A 21078-nucleotide genomic window follows, 5' to 3' on the forward strand; every position below is an offset into this window, starting at 1 on the left:
TGCTTTGCCATTCTCCCATTTTACACAGTGTCTTAAGCATCAGGTTAGCCCAACACATTCTGTCTCCAGATCTTCTGCTAGCGCTGTTCCACTCTGCATAAACAGTTAAATGCCACGGCTAACATTCAGGATACTCACTCTGCAAATCTCACGTTCAAGTCCCTAGGCCTGAACCTTGATTTTCCACATTCCAGGTGAGTTCCCCGCCGGTGGCGCTACCTGATACTCCAACCTTGCCATCTCCTCCTGGTCGCGACCAGAAATTCCATCCGACGGCTGACAAATCTCTTCTGATGAAAGTGTCTTTGAAATCGATACCCGCCTGCAAAAAAAAAAAAAAAAGTTTCAGTTTCCTCAAACCAGCCTTTGCAATCAAAGAAACAGAAAATTCCCAACCCCTTCTAACCCTTTTGCTGGTGGGTAAAACCACGCCACCTATATGGCTGGGCGCATGTGGCAGTGCAGCCCAAACAGAGGGGCACCTGCTTTGCCTACAGTCACCCAGGCAAGCCACAATCCTACCAAACGTGCTCAAGAGCTGGCTTGGTAACCGTGCTCCTGTGCCCCTCCTCATCCTTTATCAGAAGTCAATGTGCTTTGCTGCTGCTAGAAACATTAGTATGGTTTTGTGATTAGAAAGGTTATATACGCTTTGCAGCCAGCCACTTTATCCTGCCCTCGTTCAGATCCCTTAAAACTGAGTAGAAACAGGGTAACTATTTGCCCTTTACGAAATACATAAACTCTGACTCTCATCATACATCTTTTTTTGAATTCCACCACGTAGCAACTGCCTCCTTCCTTCTCCCTGCCCCCATTACCACATCTGATGTTTTAAAAGGTTTTGAAATTGTTTTCCAAACGTGAAGCACTAACAGGATATAAAAACCAGCTCGGTTGGTACTTACTTAGGAGGATAACTGCTATCCCAATAACGGCAAACAAACGTGTAATGTGTCATACCTTCTGTTCATAATTTTGAAGCTCGCAGTGATTTTAACACCTGTGACATCAGCCCACAGTCAATTGTGATAATTTATGAAGGTACGAGATGTATTTTTAAATATAAAAGGTCATTCAGTAAGTATTTTTAAATTAAGGAATTCACCACAATTCATGATGCCTTTCTGTGAGATAAAAAATGTGTGTCTCAACGTTCTTCATTCTATCACCACACCAAAAGCACCTCCACAATTGATGCATGTAGAAGAGAATGCTGATTCTGAATGACCAGATGTTAAGAAACAGGTATAGGCACATTAATGAGATAGGGAAGTAATTACTCTTAAAAACTATTTTTAATTGTATCGTTTTAGAGAGCACTTAAATGTTTAAGAAATATTTATGTGTAACATAAAATACCCTCAGCAGTTGTGTGATTAATTATTTTTAGACTATTTTTAGCATAAATTAACTGTAAATTAAGATCAAATATTCTGGAGGCTGGACCGTATTTCACCTCAAAAAATAGTTTGCATTTGGATTGTCTAATATTTAGAATAGGGCTTTCAGCAGTGTAAAGAGTACCTTAAGCCATGTGAAGGTCAAAGTAAACCTTCGTTTTAAATATTTCAAATTGTTATACTTCTTGCTGCGAGATAATATGACATTTACAGTAATTGCTGAAATTCCAATTGCTTTCAGGAAATGCTGCTGCTTCTTCTGCAAGTTGCTAAAGCACATGAAGGTGCATAGGACATTGCTGCAGACAGTTTGCAAGGAGATGCAATTAAACGTGAGTTTGATGATACACAAGGTACTGGACCAACATTAAAAAGACTTTCTCATGTTTGACTGTTTACCAGTTTTGTCTTTAAATAATAGTCTTCTTTTGGCATGTAATGTATATCTGCTTGCACTAAACATAATTTATGAATATTTTAACACATGTGTACTCAGTGGGGTGTATTATCATACTGATATAAATAGAATTAATGAGCAGTCAACCTGCCACATGTCATGACATATGACAGGGCAGCCAGAGCATGGGAATAATTCTTTCTGTTTCATATTAAAGCTTCTTTTCCCAGTTGAATTTTTGTTCCCAGATGCCAACAGACCTAATTTTCTAAGGACAATTTACAAAAATAGTAAGAAATGACAAACCTGGACTAATTTATCTTGGGTCACTTCAAAGAATGCTTATTTTAATGTCCTTTTTAATGCACAAACAAACAGATGAGAAGTTTCAGTTAAATGCTAGATTTTTTATACGGAGGGGTTTGATGTCTGCCTCAGCTTTCATTCCCAGGAAGCAGGCATTTTATTTGTTGCTGATTTCAGATTTGTTTCAATGTCATGCTATCTGTTTATGTTGTTGAGGGACTAAAATACAGTAAGCATCTAAATGCAAAGATGACGTGTACGTTCATTTCAGTGCCAAAGGAAATAGAGATGCAGATAATATTGATAATATCACTTTCACCAATGATTTGTTCGAGTTTCAAAGGCTAGGTAACAATCTGCTAACCAAGACTAATCAGATTTCTTTTAATAAAGACATAGTGCAAGTTGACAGAATGTGCAAAATATAAGGCAAGGCCATATTCCTGTTTGGCACTTTATTTTATAAGAGAAATAAACTGTAATATCAGTTCTGCTCACAAAATGTTGTTTGTCTCATTAAAGGCCAAGGGTCATAATAAAATGACCAAGTTAACAATATTGATCAGATTCCCAGCTAACATCTTAATAAAGATAAACTTGAAAAGTTTTCTTTGCAGTCAAGAACACTGCAAATGTTCTCTGATGCTGCAGCATTGGGGTGCTGGAAATAAACACAGCAAGACAGGGAGTCTGCTTTTTCTCCGTTTCGGTTTGAAACCACTCTTTTATTCATCTCAGTGCTCCTGAATCTTTCAAGTCATGACTCATGACTCGTTCTTCATCCTTAACAAGACAGTCTCCTAAAGATGGATCTGGTTCAGGTTCGAAGATGTAAAAGAAGTAAAAGAGACTTATCTCGGGACAAGGAGACCCTACAAGTTCTTGTGCCTGATGATCTTCACGGCAGGGCAGTAGCATCTCTCTTGGGAAATCCAGCTCTGACACACTCAAAGAAAAGGGGCACCATCTAGTGCTTTTTTGGAGGAAAAGCTGCTACTGCTGGTAGGGGTGTAGCGGGGGGAGGGACACACAAGGGCAGGGAGAAGAAATGACACTCCATTTTTTTTTTCAGAAGACAAAGAAAACCTGTTGGCCTGTTTCATCTTCCATTTTGAGGCACTGCAGTATTTAGCTCCAGGCTGTAAGTAAAAATTGTCAGCTTTCACAAGGTGGAAGGAAAGAGTCCCAACAGCTAAGATAATATATACAATTTAAAAATGGAAGGGGGGTTGGCATACAGGTATTATTCTGCTTAATAGGTATTTCTTCTGTCCATTAATGCACTTTGGCTGATAGGGAAGTGTTTTCCTCATTACACATTCTCTCTTTTATTTATCTAAAAGAAACCCTTTTTAAGTCGTTTTTCTTTCATGGGAGACTATGTTGTGCTGTTAATATTCCTGGCAATGTTCTTACAAATAATCTGTCCAGATTTTATCCAACACAACAAAGAGATACTATGAAAATAATTATTTGTAACACGAAATCCTTTACAGTGCAATAAGATCAAGTTAACTAGTGATGCTTCTAGCAAAGAGCTTGGGAAGTTTTATCTGATTGGCAAAACTGGATCATATCTGAGTCCAGGGGGGAAAAAAAAAAATGCCCTTTGATAAAATGTCACAGTAATGAAGTCTAATTATCTGAATGATTTTTGAAACCTCTTTGAAAACAGCTTGGGGGTGGGAGGGTGGAATATTCCCTTTTGTTGTAATTTGGGAATTTTTTCTAAAGATTGTGAAATAGCAGCTCAGTACTGTTTAGCTTCCTGTTACCATGAGTTGACAGAAGTCGTGCTAGTCAAACTAGTTACGTGCTTGGTCAAAATAACCACTGTTTCACAGGTACATCTGCTCCTTGGGAGTGGCGGGTCAGGAATGCTTGTTATGAACTGCTGGAGCTGCTGCCTTCTGGACACCCAGAGCTACCATAACCCTGCTCTGCACCAAAGCCCAGGACGGCAAAAAATCAAACATGTTGATGCCCTGATCCAAGCGCCAGAAGTTGCACAGTGAAGATCAGTGCTCATTTTTGAATTTTCAGGCCATAATTTTGGATTCCCTGGGTACTCTAAGCTCTCAGTCAACTGCGTTCTGGTAAAAAGAGAGGATCAGACCCACATGCATGACTAAATAAACAAGAAATATTTCTGCTAGAGTAGTGCTGAGCAAAGCAAATATGTGGCTTGATGAGTAATTCTCAAAGGGAAGCCTATCCCAGGAAACAAAAACAAAAATATCTTTTATGTTCATATAGAGCTTTCCTTGCACAGTTACTCATGCCTGTAATGGAGACGTTTTACAAAAGAAAAAACAGGTGTAGAGTTAAGGGATCTGACCAATGGCAGGCAAGCTGGAAGCAAAAAATCAGCAAAACTGTCACATGTCCAGATCCTCAACAGGACTAGAAAGAACTTGTCATGGAAACCATTCAGGACTGCTATGGCCTGCTGGTCTGACCCGAAGCTGAGGAACCGGACTTGAGACATACTTGCTCCGCAGCCCTCAGTCTTGCACATCCAAGTATGGCCTGACCCACATATATGCTGACTGCTCTTGTCTTCTAGTGAAATCAGGAGCTCAGGACTGCTGCTATTTGGGCCGTGGGCTTCAGTCCCCTTATTTTAGGTACCACATTTTGAAATGTAACATTTAACCCCTCCTTGCCTCGGCTTTCGCATCTGTAAAACTCGATAGCTATGCCTACCTTGCATGGGTGTCAGGAAGATTATTTCAAGTCTCTAAAGAACTTTGAAAAGGAAAAGCAAAACAAACTGAATTTATCTATTATTTGTCATTTTCTATCCCATAAAATGGAAGTCAGATGCAGCCTGGGCTGTGAGCTATAACAAAATGTTCACCTAAGCTTTTGTTATGGCTCTGATGCCAAAACAGCCAATGAATTCAGCACGGCTTCACAGGCAGAAGGCAGCTCCCTCACCTGCTGACGAGGCATCACCCTGAGCCAGTGGCAAGTTAACATCTTAAAGAACCGCAACCCTTACTAACCAATCATTTTATAATTTTTTATTATAGTCTTTATCTAAACTGTCAATACAGTTTACTGTGTATTTCCGATGATTAAAAAAAAAACTCTAACAAAATAATTCCTCGAGAGGGAGCTTACTCCACTGGGAAGAAAAAAAAAACCCCACAATAAATACCTCTCTGGAGTTTTTCTTGGTGCAGAATGTACCTCATTAGATTTCAGGCAGACACAATCTTGCCTTAACAGGTTTCAGATCTTCTAGAATTGATTAGATGAGCCTATTAGAAAAGTCTACACCAGTTTCTTTCTACACTTGTGCTTGAAAAATAACAGAGGGCTTTGCCCATCATATCTCTTTTCAAAGAAGCAGCCACTTGCCTCCCATGCTGGGTACCTTCACCAACTCTTAATGTAACTTCAAGGTTTGCTGCTTTTTTTTGTCTGAAGCTTTCTCTCCATTTTTCTCCACTCTTCGCAGTCTCACTTTCCTGAATGCTACAGTTCAGTGAAACCCTCTGGTAATGACAGCACTGGAGTGATAATGTACTTTCCCGATTTCCCGTTAATAGTAGCACTTGATCCAGCAATGGGTGCCAGCTCAGTGGCAGAAGGATGCTTTAATATTTTCTAGAGGTAAAAGGACTGGTTCAATTTACAGCCTTGGCTAATTCAGCAGTTTCACTGTGTCTTGGCAGAGAAAAAAATGTTTTAGTTAAAACAAAGCAAAAAAAATCCCCCTTATTTCTCTCCATTTCATGCCAAAGAAGCAAAGTACAATTGCTCTTTTCTCCCTGAGGAAACGTGTGAATACTGTACAGTGCAATGAAGGAGTTAAAATAACTGAGGGGAAGGAGGGGAAATGGGGAGGGGGGAAGAGTGGGGGGGGGAAGATACAGCAGTATTAAAAACAAAGCAGTTTGTTTTTCTATTTTAATAAGAGATACATAATCACAGACCATCCAACAACACGCGTATCCTTGCCGAAGAGCTGCTGATATTCTACATTAACCTTTGATAGCGAGAAGTGTATTACCCCTACTGTTTTCCACAATAAATTATGTTATATCTGGCATCCAAAGCGCTAGGAAGTGTTCAGCCAGCTGGAAGCACCAGATTGGCCCAACATCCCTAACGTTCAGATTATAAATAAAGGGTACCTCATACTGCTGCTATAACAAAAACAAGCCATGCGGAGGAAGGGCAACTTCCCCCCTGCCCACAGAAGCAAAGGGCGTCAGTTGGGGAATGGCAGAAGAGGAATTCAAGAGGGCAGGGTTTCTGCAGTGAGATGCAGTCCCCAGCACGTCTAACCTGAGGCAAAAGCAGGACTCCAGGCAGAGGACTGAGACTTCTCCTCTCACATCTTTACTGACGATTTGCACAGAAATAATGCCAAGAGGAAGTGTATCTGGATCTGTGCTTGCCAAACGGTGTAAGCACACAAACACAGGCTCACACATATGCGTATCTGCCCACTCTTTAGGCAGCATTGCCTGTTCTCTTCCAGTCATGAAAATAATTAGCTCAGCCACAACTTCGGTTTCAGAGGATGTGGTGAAATGTGCCACGGTGCACGCTTCTCCCACACTCTCTAATCAAAGGACATTATGGCCAGGGCACATAACGACATTAACATAAAGGATGAGGAAAACCCTCCCTGGTACGGTCTGGAAGATGAAGATATCAAATAGGAAAAAAAAAAAAACAAAAAACAAAGATGGTTCCAAGACTTAAAACCCAGTGATTGAAAGGAGCTGTAAATGGTCCTTTCAGTTTGCAGTGGGTCCAACTGTTCTCAAGGAAAGCACTTCATTAACTTGAGTGGGTGTGTAACTGAACCAGTGCTGGGAGCTGCTAAACCCACTCTACTGCTGGAAAAATTAACCTCATCTATTTATTTTAAGGGCTAGACTATGGTGGTCCCTGGTGAGGATGTAATGGGAAGTCGGACACAAGGAACTGTTCTCCTCACCACTCCTTTTCAGTAGGGGCTGGCCACAGCTGCAGTCCCTGGTGCTCTCCTGAGGGCGAGAATTAGCCCCAAATTGGTATATTCCATCTTCATTACTCCAACTATTACCTAAACAAGGCTATATGCTTACTTACTTAAGCTAAAGAATGGAAAAAAGGAACTAAAATTAAGGTTAATAGAACTGGATAGAGTAATCCCCATTTACTTTGCCCTCACCACAGATGCTTTCCCCTTCTGCCTTCAGTAGATGTTTTCCTTCAAAACAGTACTTCTTTTCTCTCTTCTTTCTGCTCCCTTTTTTATTTTCCTTTATCTCGTGCCCTCTTCCCTCCCATTGCTGTGGCTGTTTAACTTCCCCTGAGTGTACTCTGGGTGCAGTTTGAGACTTGTGAAGGAAGATGCAGGAGGGCGTACACTCTGGTCTGTAACACTGTGGGCAAGGGCTCTGAGGAATTATACAGACAACAAAATATATGAAATTATCAGTGTCTTGTCATGGATCTCACGAATGAAAGAAACTTGAAATCTGACAAAGAAACACTGCTTAGCCTATCCTTCAGTTGGGCCATCCCATATTCTTAAAATTTTCATTTAATTCCCCATTAGGCAACTGAGGCGTCGTCTGAAATTTATCAAATCTGTTGGATTGTTCAGACCTGAGAAGGTTGCTGAGATGAAACATATGCTGCAGAATCAATCAGGTGCCCAGATTTAATTCAGGAACATGGGTGTATTTGTGTCTCCCAGGAGGCAGAGGAGAGGCTAGTCTAAATGCAGCAGTTGTGTATTTGTTAGTGCCTGTGCATCCCAGGTTTAGCCCTCTGCATCTTGTAGGAGTCAATGCTTTCCACTGAAAAGGTGGTTGGTTCAGATCCAGTTGTAGGACTCGGTTCTTTACTGTTATTTTTCTTTGGTTTTAAGAAATGATGCTCCATCCCAGAGAAGGGGCATAGGTTTATCCATTCTTTCTCTAAGACTCGTTATACCAGTATGAGATTTTTGGAAGGAAAAGAGAAAGGTCTGAAGAGAAAGACAGAACTGCAGCACTGCTTCCATGCTCTGTTTTCGCTGTCAGAGACAACACACTGCACAGCTTGTTTAAGGATTCTGGATAGTGTAGTCCCAGCAGACATTTCCTGTACTAAAATGTATTCTCATTAGAGTCACCAAAAGGCAGTACTCAAAACATTACTTATCTGCAGATAATCACTATATCACGCCATGTATCCTTTATTTTAATTCCTACTTGCTTGCTAATTACCCACCACGCTGAAGGTCTCACAACTGCTCTCCTTTCAGCAGCTTTGTTTGCAAAGTGTCTGGCAATAATCTCCCAGCAGTGCATTATCATGCCCTTTTCATCACACTATTTAATCAATAGGGTAATGACCTCATATAAGCTAGTTCCAGGACCCAGCCATGCCATGCTAAATAAATGAAACAAACAAAACTGTGGGCTATGTGCCGTCTGATTTACAAATCTGGACACCAATAATTTCTGCAGTAAAATCTATTATAATATATAGAAATTGGAAATTCTTCACATCTCTTGCCAAAAAAAAAAAAAAGATTCTGCAGTACTATGAGGATATGACTGGTTTCTTTAAGCAGACATAATTGTAAAACATGTGTGTTCTTGGTCAAACGTTTATAGGAAGATTTATCCTGATAACACTGGAAACAACACTTTCCCCCAGTACATCACGTCATCGCTTGGAAGCGATGGAATGGTGACCATCACAGCTAATGGGATGAAATCTCAGGCAGCACCAAAAAGAGGGGTTGGAACCTACTTTTCAAAAGCATTTTTGTTCCAGTGAGCAGAAGGAAAGCAGCTTCTCTCCATTTCCTGAGCTGTAAACTTACAAAGTGTGGTTCGCTTTGATTCTGCATCCCACGGTTGGATTATACTCTGTCTAATAAAGCACATGTGAGATGTGTTCAGTAATGTGAGAACTCTGGAGCATATGTAGCATCGCTCTAGTGTGGCAATTCTCTCATCCAGGAGAACGGGGGTGATAAACTGGGGCTGTCTGCTCCTCCTAGCCATCAGTTTTTATAATACCAGTAGGAATCACATTTTAGAAAGATCTTCATCTTTTCATCCTTCTATTTTTGTTTGGTTGGTTGGGTGTTTGGTTTTTTTTTTGCAACTAGATAATGAAAAGGGAGAAACATAACTGCTCAGCTGGCACAGAATGACTGCATAACCCATGCTTCCTTAGGAGAGCCAGGGCAAAATCCCCATAACAGAACAGAAGGATCAGCCCATGCAAATAGGACGGTTGGGATAGAAAAGTTTTCTTCATAGGTGTGGAAGGGTAATTCAGTGACAACTAAAAGCACAGGTAGGCACAAAGAGGAGTATAAACCACAGTATTGTGTTACCATGGCAGTCTCACCGTGCATGGCTTTCACATGAACTGAGATGTCCTCAGAAACATCGTGAGAGAAAAATAATGGTTCTTAATCTTGTTTTATCTCAAATATTAACTGAAGCCAACCTATTTCGACTGAGTTACCTTGAGACAAAATCTTTACTGCAAATTTCTCACTGAAGCCACTTAAATTTTTTTGGCACTTTCCTTTTAGGTGTGTTATGAAAATGACAATGTGCCAGTCATCCAAGCTGTCAGCGCCAGCCAAAATCTGTTCTGAGGCAGAGCAATTTACACTTGGATGAACACCTCCCAAGAAGTAATCACATAAATACCTTCACATTGTGATGCAACTCATGGCTGGATAGGTAGCTCCTATAATGAGCGTGCCATCCTCCCAAAGACATGAAATGGCTTCAGTGCAAATGCTCTGTTAAGCTGATGAAGAAGCTGTTGTAGTGCTAACTATGCAGCATGCCTGTGAAGCACTTGCTGTGTTACAAGACATTAGTTCTGGAATATAAAACTGCATTTTGCAAAATATTGTCTAAAAATGACCTGAATAACACTAGTTTGGCAAAGTAAGAACCTGAAAACATCAACATTCCCAGCCTCTTAATGAATGAATCTATTTGCCTATCTGGTGATCTGGCCATTGTGAAACTATGATGTTTACATTTGACTGATGCAGATGCAGAAATAGTGGAGAACATTGAAAAAATAAATGAGAAGACTAAATAAGCAGAAGAAAGAAAACACCACATATCTCCAAGGGAGATGAGCTGCATGCAGCATAGGCAGTCACACTAGGTGTTAACTGATTCCCTAATATTTACTGGGAAACTCAAGAGTTACACACTGTAAAATATCACCATTAGGTAACATCAATCTTCCTTTCCACCCAAAATCTGTCCTTGGATTACCCAGGAAGAAGGACGTGTCATTGACTTATATCTCTAATCCACCTTAAATGAAAATAAATGATTCCTTCCTACATGACACTGCAGCCACAATTTTTTAGGTACAAGAAACTCATATGCACCTCCTGAAACAAGTCACTTCTAAAATGGCAACATCTCTCCAACAGTGGAGCAGATGTGCTGGCATGAACTATGACACCGACTGTCTTTCAGGTCAAAATCAAGCAGAAGGATCAAGCTGAGCAGGACAGTTTTGACTTGCCTTTACAGTTCACCACTTTGGTACCAGTTAGCTTACTGTGCTGAAACTTGAAGTGCCACCAGTGGGTTTTGAGTTATCTGGTGACCTAAATGAACTCTCAAATGGAGTTTCAAGCTTTTGGGTAGTTTCCTTGGTTCAGGAAGACTCCATTGTGTACATTTTCTCCTATGGAATTTTCACGAGTTGCTGGCAGAAATCCTTACTCCAGAGCATCTTCCTCGTGCAAAAGATATTACATTGGGAAAAGAAAAAAAAGAGTTGGAAAGTTTGCTATCCTTGCACTTCCTATGTGCAAGAAGTGTTATTGCTTTCCCTTCGGCCCTGGAAGTCTCTCTGCATGCTGAAGTCAATGGGAGACTATGGTCTCTCTGTTTACTTTCAGATGTATTTCTTTTACAGAGGAAAAAAAAGAATGAAGAACCAAAAATGAGGCAACTTTTCTTCAGACATTTAAAAGTGTTCTGAAACATGTGAGTTTAGAAAATAGAGACACAATACATTTACAAGAATTTTCATTCTAAGTGCTGAAAGAAAAAGGCACAATACCCACACATCACTGCAAAGACAGCAAATGGGCCATATGGGTTGTATGGTAAAGCCTTCTGAGTTGTAAGATAAGGCTCTAAGTCATCCTCAGATCTATCCCTGACTGATCCAGGAGAGCTGAAGCACTTCATAGAAAAGCTCACCTGATTTAGATAGGATGGAAACAAATGAACAAAATGTCCAAGACATCACTGCAATACATTTTTCACTATTTGGATGTGTGTCAATATTAAAGTGGAAAAAGTAGGAATTTGATAGAAAGACCTGATAGAAAAGCAAAAGAGGCATATAAGTGATAACTAACCTGATAAAGAACTAAAAGGGATAATATAATTATAGCTGATCCATATGGGTTTCTGGAAAATAGATCTTGTCAAGCTAACTTGATATCGTATTTTGATGTGATTACAAACAGGACTGCTAAAGGCAACCATCCTGATGGATGCCTGCATGAGAACTGGCTCTGTAACACACCATAGTTGGACCAAAAAACTAAAAAGCATAGAAGACAAGAAATCTATATGTTTCCATTACAGCCTGTGGAGACAAAATGGTATTTTTGGAAAGCAATTTATGACTCCTTGGTCAAGTTCACTATGTCTTCCTGTAAAGGTCTCCATCTCTCTCCATTTCCTGTTAAGCACTGAGAAAGCTACCAGCGACTAGCAGCTAATTTTTGGGTTGCTAGAATTTGATGCAATGAATCGGAATGGCTTCTTAAACTACCTACCAACCACACTGCAGATGTACACAACCCATCACTGTATGACTGGGTAAGTCACTAGTACCATAATTGGTTACTGGCTGATGGACTATTTCTTCTTTTTTTGTTAAAAAAAAAAAAACCAACAATCATTTTCACAATATTTACAGAGAAAATGGAAAATGGTAAAAGGTGAAAAAGACAGCTTGGTTAGTTAAGTGCAACCAAATGCTACGCGCTTCAGTACAGTCAGCAGAAGGCCATGGATCTAGGAACTGCAATTATGAGACAGATTTAATGATGGAAGACTACTCCAGGAGAAAGAGATCCTACAGGGAAGTGGAGGATTGGAGAACAAAAGCCATAGCAAGTAACCAGATTACTATGAATTTCTAGTGTGGTGCAATAACAAAAGCTACATTGTACATCGCCAGACATACAAATAACAAAGACAAATACAGAGGTTACGTTATCTTATTTGCCAAAAGTGGAACAGCTAGTAGTTTGATTGAGCTCACAGCATTGTTTTAAGAAATACTGTGAAAAAATCCACAGATTCTGAGGAAGGCAGGAGAACATTTACAGTATTAGGAAACACGTTTTATTGCAAGAGACTCAAGGCACAAAATCAATTAACTTATCAAAGATAAAGTTAAAGAATGATTTGATCACAGTCTACAAGTGCTTACCACGGGGAACAAGAAAATGATCATAGAGGGCTCTTCAAACTAGCAGGCAAAAGTAGAATCCAAGGGCTAGAAGTTACAGCAAATTCAGTCTAAAATGGAGGCATGAATTTAACGCAGGCAGGGAATAACTTGACATTACTTGCCAAGAACTGTGATTTATCTACCAGCATTGAAAAATATATTTTAATCAACAGCTGGCCTTGTTAAGAAGTGTACACTTCTATTTGTAAGCTTATTACTTTATGCATCCTGTGAATCTCAGAAGATTTTTGTGGAGAAAAAGAATGAATGTTTTAGGTTGGGAAGCGTTCGCTGTGGTTCCGTACACAGCCAAGAGATTGCATTTCCATCTGATCACCAAGTCTCAGACCGTCTCCTGTGAAGCTTGCCTAACTAATGCACCTTCCTACTACTCCACACTATGCAAATCTTTTGATTAATGAGCACTAACTCAAAGTAGATTGCTCTAAAATTACTAAGCAGGAAGAAATCATAATTTGCAATTATCCCTCACAGAAATACTTCAATACAATACTTTAGAGTCATTTTAGGTGTACTATTGTTTTCCAAATGTAAAGGTAAAACACAAATCACAATATAGTAAAGATCTCTTAGTAGGCAATTAAAAATTAATCAGCTAATTAGATCAAATGAACGAGAAAATAAGTCTCAGGAAGACATCCATTCTAATTAACATAATATTAACCTACAAAAGACTTGTTCATACAAAAAAAAAAAGAAATCATCTTTATTTCAAATACCAAACCAATCAATAAAAGGAAACAAACAGTTATTTCTTACCTTGTTACCCCCATGACCAAAGCCAAAAGGAAATGACAGTAATAGTGAGTCAACTGCCTGTGCAACTGTATTCATTTCTTATTTCTAATCTTGTTAACTATTTGAATCCACAATTTGAACGATCTTGTATTCAATTTATGGAGATTCTACCTATATTTTGCCTCTTCTGTGCTTGCTGTGTCTCTTAAGAATCTCGCAGGTACTTAAAACTGATGAGACCCAAACTCCCACCCAGATTTCTCCTCAGCTAGGTGATTCCTAACTAAAGCACAGGACTTTACTGTAGAGATGGAGGATCTTAAAATAAGAAGAAAGTGGAGAGATTCTTAAGTCTATGTCAGGGATGATAACATATACTCTCAAAGAAGGAAATAACATTATAGGACACCTTATTGAATAAACCTGACTGGTTAAGCGGAAAGGCTCAGGCAATCAGACAAGGAATTGGGCATGGTTGAACCTAATTAGATAAGATTGCATAGATTAGAAATATCTGCAATTAAAGGACAGTTCCTAAAATATTATTTCAAATGTCAGATTACTCCAGCTATAATCGACCATCCCAACCTTCAGTTGAGAGCCACAGGACAAGTGCCACAGACTTGGAGCTCTTTGGGGAGCTTGCAGCTGGAGAGGACCTTGCCTCCCAGGCACTGCAGTGTGGCAGCTGTATGGAGGGCTCCTAGCAGAGCACACTAGTTCTACATTCTGCATCTCCTTACAGATATCCCATAAATTACCTAGGTTCAGCCCGGTGACCAAGCTAACACAGCTCCCTTGCCCATCTTGGGACATGGGTGCAGTTTGAGACTAATCCAGAACTTTCTAGGAGCTGCATGGAACTCACTGCACACAGGCCAGGCTGGATCAACTGCATTATTTACTTCTGCAGATAAATAAATAAAAATCTTGGAGGATGTAATGGTTTAGAAGCAGGTTGTGCAAACCAATTCCACAATGAATGTATTTCACTTTGATCACCCCTTCCAGCCCATAACAGAATTGAGGCAGTATTTTGTTTTGCAGAAATTAGTACCTTCAAGACCTGCAGTGGATTTATTATTTCTGCTAGAGCTTGCACTTTCTTTCTGATCCACTGCTGTAAAATCCAGAGGGACAGAACAGCGCAGAAAATTACTGCGAAGATGTAGTGTGACATAGGAAGAGTCAGACGCGTTATGTGTGAACAATATGACAAAAGGCAAAGCCATCTGAAAATAAATGAAAAAATTAATAATCAAAAAGGGTGTCTAATTCTTATCTGGGCATTTGTTTGCTCACTCTGTGAATTAGGACCATCAGGCCATAGCGTGTAAAGCTGGAAGGGATCCTGGGTCCAGAATTGTCCTGCTTGAGGAAATGACCATTTCGGGAAAAGAAATGGGGCCACCCATCTCTGTGGTCACCACAGAGCAAGTTGGAAACGTAACTTTGTCATGCTTCCCTCTTGAAACCAGAGTCCCCAGCACAAGAAGGATGCAGAGCTGCTGGAGCAGAGTCCACAGGAGGGCAATGAAGCTGATCAGAGGGCTGGAAAACCTCTCTAATGAAGAAATGCTGATGGAGGTAGCCTTGTTTAGGCTAAAGAAGGCTCTGGGGTGACCTCATTGTGGCCTTCCAGTACTTGAGGGGAGCTTATAAGCATAAGGTAGACTGACTTTTTGCATGGTCTGATGGTGACGGGACAAGGGAGAATGGCTTTAAAGAAAAAGAGGAGATTTAGGTTAGATGTTAGGAAGAAATTCTTTACTCAGAGGGCAGTGAGGCCCTGGCACTGCTGTCCAGAGCTGTGGTGCCCCAACCCTGGAGGTGCCCAAGGCCAGGCTGGATTGGGCCCAGGGCAGCCTGAGCTGGTGGGGGGCAGCCAGCCCATGGTATGGGGTTGGTGCTGGATGGGCTTTAAGCCATTAAACCTAAGATATTCTATGATTCTATGATACTAGAGCTCCACAACTCGAAGCCAAACCTTCATATCCACCCCAAGCTTGGTGTTGTCACAGAAAAAAACCAATAATGGCACTTAGCTCACACAGCACAGCAGTTCCACAGTGCAGGCGTTGGGTACTGGTCAGAGGCTGTGAATCCTTTCAGAGGTGACAAGATTGCTGCTAAGAGAGAATGACTTGCAGTCACCCCAACATTAAAAACAGCAGCAGTGTACACTGCATAAGAGTCCTACATACACATGGACCAGAGAGAACTTCGTTGTTATGCATTTTCATGTAAACTGTGGCTTACACTTAATAAGATACAGGCTCAAAGGATAATGTAAAGGATTTATGAAACAAAAACCTGGAAAAAAAAGAAAGAAAAAAAGCACTTTGGTAACAGAGTAACATTAACTGTTCTATAAAGCTATGAACACTTGACATAAAATTATCCAGAAACTGCTGAGTCTGTTGGAGAAAAACAGAGAATGACTGTACTTGGAGAATTTCATAGTAGTTTGATCACTGATTCCTCAGTAAGCTGTTTAGGACTGCAGGCTAAACATTCTCCTGGAACAGATGTATCAATCAAAAGCTAAGCCTACTTCAAATAAGTAAGCACTGTCTATTTTCTTCTCCAGAATGCTTGATCAAAAAGCTGTCTTCTCTGGCCATTGATTGCTTTGTGTTTGGAAGCTGCCTGAATACTTCACTGATTTTAGCAGGTCTAGATCTTCAAAGACAGGTCAGTTTTTGTCAGTGATGAAAGAAATCATCTACGGGATATAAAGTAGATTAATGTTTGTCAGGCATTTCAAACAAGGCAGAAACCTATTCTTTCCTGTTCTTTAAAGAACCTTATGACTTGTTTTCTTATAAGGGATAAAAAAATCCAGAAACTAAGAGAGCAGAACAGAAACCCTATTTCTCACTCCTTGATAGCCTGCAGTTATAGTACAACAGGATCAACAGATTAGAAAATGAAAAAGGAAAATGTTGCTGCAGTAATTTTTATGAGTAGTTTTTGATCTTGCCCTCATGATGATTGCCTTCACATATAAACAACGAGATAGCAGAGGACACACCTCAGCTGAGAGATCACCCAAGAGAACGTCCTCACTGTACAGTGAACAGGCATGAATGAAAAACAGTAAAAGGTTCTACAAGCTTGGCAGCAGGACCAGGTACAGCAAACAGGTGAGCAGATGGGACGTGGCAGCCTCAGCTCCTCCTGGTTGTTCTCTGGTGCAAGCCCACCCAGTGCAAGCCAGCACCAGGTTGAGACGCCTGGGTTACCCATAAGTTCCAGGGGGAGCAGCCAATGAGCTGCCTCCAGGCAGCAGGGTACTGAAGCTACCTTGCCCAGCTAAGATTGAAAGCACAAGTTCTACAAACAGTGGTGTCTGCAGTCTTGCACAGCTAAGAAGCAGGCCCTCGTATTTTGAGTGTATTTCACTCTGAGCACCAAAGAAGAGCTGTAGAATTAAGCCTACATTACAACAAATAGCTAAGCTGAGGCCCTCCCAGTGGCTATCACCAGCTTTCTGTAAGGAGCATGTACCTCTGGGACTCCCGACAGACCTCTGCAGCTTGTAGCCTGTTCACTGCCTGACCTAATTCTTCAAAATGGCTGGCCCATTTTGGCTGACAATTTACTTTAAATGCCCAGACACCAAGCAATGGAAAATTTCCTTTAAATGCCAGTTAATGAGCAATGGAAAATATCATCACGATGAAATTATGCAGGTACTTAAGTACTCTGCTGGATCAGGCCTTTGTGAGCTACATTATGCTCTCACATTTGACTAGATTTCCTGAGTGTGATAAATAAAATCAGACGAACCTCTATGATAAAAGAAGAAAAAAGGAGATACATGTATAAATTTTAAAGCTCCTTTGGTTCTTGGTTGGCATGGAGGAAAGAGGAAAAGAATGCAAAATCATAAACTAGGCTATGCTTGTGTAAATTACTCTGACATTTAATAACTCTCTACTAAAAATTCTCAAGCAAGGCTACTTCAGATATTTTTAAGGTCATGTATCATTTACTGTCTAGGTCAATTTATGCATCAGCAAAAAGGGCTGCAAACCCTTCTGGACAGCACTTTAAAAATAAAGGTATGTGTAACTGCTTGGGCCATATTTTCCTCCCCACTTTCTGCTCTCTGAACATTTCACCTTGGAAAATTAAAGTAATAAGTGAAGTCAGTATGATATTTCAAGGCAAGCCAAGGACAAGCTTTATAACCGTGCTATCAAAATGCTATTAATAAAAGCAAAAATACACGCACGATGCCTGTGTTCCCCCATGGATGGAAAAAATTATTGTCCATTAAGTTAACATTTCAGATACCCTCTCAGTTTTTCCTAAGGTCCCAAAGAAGGCAACAGAACACATATCTCTTTCAGTGAACTTGTATAAAGTATCTGCTGTCATGTAGTGCTCTATTTTAGTAAACACTCCAAGGCTTCTTAAGAGAATATATGGATGAGTAAGATTTCTGGAGGGAAAAAAGGGGTGGAAAATTGTAGCTAGATTTTTTTTTATTTTCACTAAAAGTTTTATACCAATGCTTTAGTTTATTTTTCTTTGGGTTCAGAGAGCTGTGTTTATCCATGTGTCTCACCTTAACCCTTTGACTTCTCTTCACCACAGCACCCAACAGCTCCATGCTTATTCCTAGGACAACCACAGAATGGCTTAGGGTGGAAGGGGCCTTAAAGCCCACACAGTTCCAACCTCTTTACTATATGCTGGCTGCCCCCCACCAGCTCGGGCTGCCCATGGCCCATCCAACTTGGCCTTGGGCACCTGCAGGGATGGGGCACCACAGCTCTGGGCAGCAGTGCCAGGGCCTCACTGCCCTTCTCAGTAAAAAAATTCCACCAAACATCTAATTTAAATCTCCTCTCTTCTAGTTTAAAACCATTCCCCCTTGTTAGTGATTGGACAGCTCATGTAAAAAGTTGGTCTTCCACCTGTTAATAATCTCCCCTCAAATACTGGAAGGCTGCAATGAGGTCTCCCTGGAGCCTTTTATTCTCCAGACTGAGCAAGCCCGAACACATGCTGCACCAAGAACTGTTATCTACTTCTTACAGATGGGAAGCCAGATACAGTAGGCGTAAAGCAGTGCTGCACAGGAGCATCCAAAGCAGCTCTGAATGAGCAAAGCTGCCTGGGAGATTTTAGGCACATAAGTCACCTCATTCAATTCCCCTCTGCTCATCTCCCAGCATCCTGGAACAATACTCTTGCAGAAACACAAGGCTCAGAGCAGTCTGTACCGTGCAAGGAAGTGTGGCCAGAGGCTCAGGATCTCAAGACCACTGAAATTTGTTGAAGAAGTCTGCAGAACTGCAGATCATGTAGAGTCAAGCTATAAACTCAGACATGTTTGCCTTTGGTAGACATTTGCTTTTGCATTTTGTTTTTGAACACAACCAAAGAAACAGACGGATTCTGACAGGTTTAGAAAACCCATGGTTTTCCTTGCTGCTTGCCTTGCCAGAAGTCTAACTGCAGAAACAGAGGAGAGACTTGACCTATTTATCAAATTTCCTTAGGTACACCGTACAGGCAGATTCTCAGCTACATAATCTCTAACTGTTCCTTCCACAGGAGAAAACATTTGATATTTAAAATACTATGTAATTGTATTGAGTCCCAAGTTCGTACCCAACTTTTTAAAGCAAACTGCCCAAGGAACAAGATGGCTCAGCAAGCTTTAGTTGTCACCTGGTCTCAAGTGCTCCAATTGCACACACACACACACACACACACACACAAAGACATGGCAATATAAACTGAGGTAGAAGTAAAGGACCAGATAGTTCACTTCGAAAATGTCACAAAGTATTTCAAAAAAGAAAAAGACACTATTTGCCAAATTGAATTAATTACTCATGATACCTTCTGTTTTATGACAAATATTTTCATTGAAATCACTATAATTATTTTGCCTTTTTCTTCAGTTCTAGCAAACATGAAAGATGAAGTATAAGAAACAGTCATTTTTCTCTGCTAGTTACATTAACTCAAAGAATGACACACTTTGTAAAACCTCACACTACGTATTCTTCCCATCACAGAAAAAAAATGCTCACTTTAAAGCTCTGTGCTCAAAGGATTTTAGAGAGAAGCATTTTTTCACTCATACCTACAGTATTATAATTACAGTGATCAATATTTCTTGGGGAATTTCTCAGATCTTCCACGTTTGTTTCATTCCTTTTCAAAACTTCCTTCATAAAACACAATTAAAAGTTCTCAGGCAGTTGACAGAACTAAGAACGGAAGTAACTTTATTATTCATTCCCTCTCCTCCATTATTTATCCTTCTTGAGGTGAAAGTAGGACTCACAACTGCAGCACCAGGAGTTTGCTGCGAGTCCCTGGAACGCAGCCTGCTCACAATTAGCCACTGATCCAGCTGCTCCTACCACAACAAGGGAGTGTAAACTCCCTCCTCCTTGAGGCTACAGCTCCGCAGAGAAACCCTTCAACATCACAAACTTCCACCATTAAGTTTCTCAACTGAATAAACAGCATCAGCTCCGAGCTAAATTCTTAAGCTGCAACAAAATAAATACCCACTAAGAAAGCAGCTTTTTTTTGGCATCACATACCTGTTGAACTTTTCTGTATGGTGCAGATTTTGGTTTTGGCCACCTCTCAGCATCCATCTTCCCTGGAAACAACAGGGCAAGTAATTTAAGGTGCACCATTCTGGTATATGTGATAGGCAAGCCATCTTTGTACAAGTGTTGTATATCACAGGTTTTAATTATTACATTGACAAACAGTGGTGAAATATGCTATGCAGACCATTATCATACCTTACACCAATGCAAAGCTCTACCCATGCTGGTGTTAGTACAAGGCAGTACTCACATTCACATCCAGCTATGGATTTTGAAGCCTGATTCTACATCTATGTTTTCAGCCTGGTCTCTGATTTGCATTTGGTGGGTACGACACCAATGATTACTCAGAAGTCACAACTTTCTGTGATTGACTGCGATAGTTTAGCTCCATGTGTAACAGTTCCTCTGTTTAATACACGCTACTTAATTTTTTCCTTGTTAGAAAGTCTTTCATTGGCATTAATTACGTCCACAAGGACAGAGAAGTAAAATAGCATATTGCTTGCCTGAGGCCTCGGGTGGAAAGAGGTTCCCCAATGCAGGGTATCAGTCTTTTGTGACTTTAAAACTCCTCATACAGCTCCCAGACTGAAACCCCCTGCTCACAGCTTATAAATGAAGCGCGAGCCCAAAGTGCTGCAAACTGATTAAACAAAAAGCAGGCAGGCAAGCAATTCACAAGCAGGTCTGTCCTTGACCTATCTGCTTGGTGGATGTTTATGCATTTACACTCAGTGGGCTGCAGAGGAAATATCCACCTTATGACGTAACACCTACACGTGCTTGCACTTTTAAATAACGATGTAATATCACAGCCCCTCAGGAACCTCACGTCCGTCCCTTACCTACCAAATTTGGCTTCTGGCAGCCTCTGTTTGCCAGCCCCAGCTCCCACGCAGGGCTGGAACCGCTTATTTCAGCCTAATTTTTGTTTTTCCCTCTCTGAGGGCGCTCCCTGCACACCCTGAGGACCTCAGCACAGAGCTGGAACACACGAGAGAGGCTGGCAGCAGCCAGCGCGGGGCACGAGCCGCCGCCGAGCCGAGGGTGGGCGCGGGACCGAGCTGAACGCGAGGGCGCGGCTTCCCGCCCACACGCGCTGCGGGGCGGCCGCGCGCGCGGCGCGAGCACGCTGCAA

General features: G+C 40.9%; 1 long non-coding RNA gene across 1 annotated transcript; it reads right to left on the reverse strand.

Annotated features, from left to right (window-relative positions):
- Window positions 1–149: 149 nt before the first annotated feature.
- On the reverse strand, window positions 150–21023 carry LOC125689336 (uncharacterized). The gene is made up of 3 exons (XR_007375208.1): window positions 20790–21023; window positions 19923–19984; window positions 150–322 (listed from the first exon to the last, which is right to left on the reverse strand). It is a non-coding gene; the product is annotated as an uncharacterized LOC125689336 (long non-coding RNA).
- Window positions 21024–21078: the final 55 nt, after the last annotated feature.

This window comes from Lagopus muta, chromosome 2 (assembly GCF_023343835.1).
Source record: "Lagopus muta isolate bLagMut1 chromosome 2, bLagMut1 primary, whole genome shotgun sequence".
NCBI lineage: Eukaryota > Metazoa > Chordata > Aves > Galliformes > Phasianidae > Lagopus > Lagopus muta.